Genomic DNA, 2366 nt, shown 5'->3' with positions numbered 1-2366 from the left:
AGTGTTACTTTCATTGTAAAGAATCCTCCACATGCCCCCCCCCCCCCCTTTTTTCTACTAGAACTTGTTTTTTTTGTTTTTTTCCTACAGTTAAATTTGTGCATCTGATATTTAACCTTAACGTGTTTTGGAAGTAAAGGTTAAAACTCCTTCATGGAGTTTGAAAAGCACATTTTGGCCACGATGACCGGCGTATCATTTTGTTGTTTGATTTCATGTAAACTTATTTGGAAACACCCCCCACACACACAAATGTGCTTTCTTATGTCTTTTTATGAAGACAACCCTTCAGATCAAGTTTTATTACAAATAATTTGATATTTTCCCACAAAAGTTAAAACATTCCACAGTACAACAAAAAATAAACTGCAGATATTTAGCATCAAGTTAATTTTTTTTTATTTTATGTTTGAAAACCATGTCAATGTGCCACACTGATTTATTTTACTATTTCTTTTATTTAATTTATGTATGCCTCTTTATTAAGCTTACTCTGTATGGTGATTTTCAGACTGGTGCTGTTCATTTCAGGAGGAACACCAGAGTTGTTTTTTTTTTTGTTTTTGTTTTTCATTCTACTCTACTTTTTATTTTTTAATGGTTTTTAAAAGTTCAAAGAATGTTTTGTATGAGGTGAGAGAAGCAAAGCTTGTTTAGGTGAGCTGGAGCGTTCATGTCCGGCAAAGGTTTTTTTTTTTTTTTTTTTTCCATTTTAATTGTAAGAGTTGACAATAATTTTTTATTTTAATTAAGTTAAGCTCATTCTGTAACCAACAGGTGGTGGACTGGTGATGAGATCTCAGTGCTATAGCCATTTCACCAAAGAGGGTTCTCGATCCATCACGGTAGCTTTGAGAAGTGTGAAACTTTGTCCACGTCCTGTTGCTCGCACTGCAGCGACGGTACTCTGGGAATGGTGTCGAATGGACCCGTTATGCTAATAGGACACTGAAAATGTTCTAAAACACCTGCAGACTCATCATCCTGGGGTTTTATGTCTTATAGTAAGACTTACTTGAAGTTGTATATGCAGCTGACTTTTCTCCAGTTTTGGAAACTTTACTATCGTTCTTGTAGCATTAAGTTGACGATCAAGGCAATTGTGGGCGTTTTGAAGATCCCTACAGTTCAGTATTCTGCCTTTTTCTTTTTTTTTTCCTCCCTTTTGAGCTTCAATAAGTTTGATAGGGTCATGGACTCTAAGCGCACATTCTTTGACCATACTCTTAATACCTGGACAGGTATATACGAGGTTTCTTGGTCATTACCATTTCTACTGTCTTTCATACGGCAAGTTTTCTTTTGGAGTGCCGTTTCCTCGGAAAGTAGGGGCAAAATAATACATTTCACTTGATTTGTATAGTATATCCGTTTGACGTGAAGAAACGTTAAACTGATCGTTCAATTGAATGTAGCCCACAGACCAGGCGTCAAACCCAGCAACGATCAAATGTTCAATTTAAAAAAAACAACAAAAAAAGCTGCTCTCTTTTTTGTATTCCTTCATTTTGACACTGAAAAGCCCCACTCCCAAAACTTTAGGGGAAGAAATTTAAATTTACAAGTCATTTTTTAAGTACAAAAACAAACTTTGATTTAAAATAAGCACTTTACTGTACCATGTGAATGATTGCAGTTCACTCGAGGCAACTTTTCACAGTTGCTCCAGAATTTTGTATATTTGTTTTCTAAAAATAAAAAAAAAATGCTTTGAACTACTGTCTGGTTTCTGGGACTTTTTTGTTTGAAATATTTTATTTCGAGTTTAACAGTTCCTGTGTGATAAAAGCTTTTGAAGTGTTTTACATTAACCAGCGCTCTTATCTTTTGGGCCGAGGCCGTTTCATCTGATTCTGGGGGAAATCTATCGTCTGGTCACGTGTGTCCTTGGCTGTTGGTAAACATGAGCTCACCCGTCTCCGCCCGCTGTAATGTGACTGGTTTCACCTTGCACACAAGTCACACTTCTCAGAAATAAGGGCCCCCATCCGAGGACTGATGCAACCTGCTGCAAGAGCTGCAGCTCCTGTATGCCCAACACATGGCCTCCCTGGAGGTCCAAAATGCCTTCTGCTGAGCTGAACACATTCCAGTTTGTTGTTTCGACATCTTTTTAGGGCGAGTGAGGTGTAAACTCATCACTGAATGCTGATTCATCAGGAAAAAGTGGAGAAAAATTAGGCTAATATCTTAAACAGCAGATTATTGGATCAGTTCTGCCGCTTTCAAACCAATAAACCCATAGGAACTACTAAAAAACATTGTGCCTCTGTCAGGGATCATCTAAATTTGACATAAAAATTGTATATTTTACCCATAAAATGTGTTTATTGTCCCTTTACACTGAGACATATGGACAAGCCTTT

The 2366-nt window shown here is 37.1% G+C and overlaps 1 protein-coding gene across 1 annotated transcript in view; it reads left to right on the top strand.

Moving 5' to 3' along the window:
* Window positions 1-358, top strand: part of mknk2b (MAPK interacting serine/threonine kinase 2b) — a gene marked incomplete in the record, with an annotated part of 12383 nt that extends 12025 nt beyond the window's left edge. The window contains 1 exon segment of the mRNA XM_037697983.1: window positions 76-358.
* Between the last annotated feature and the right edge of the window lie 2008 nt (window positions 359-2366).

This window comes from Nematolebias whitei, chromosome 3 (genome assembly GCF_014905685.2).
Source record: "Nematolebias whitei isolate Nwh7 chromosome 3, NemWhi1, whole genome shotgun sequence".
NCBI classification, from domain to species: domain Eukaryota; kingdom Metazoa; phylum Chordata; class Actinopteri; order Cyprinodontiformes; family Rivulidae; genus Nematolebias; species Nematolebias whitei.
The sequence above is the reverse complement of the archived record's forward strand: the minus strand, read 5'-3'. Positions and strand labels throughout refer to the sequence as shown.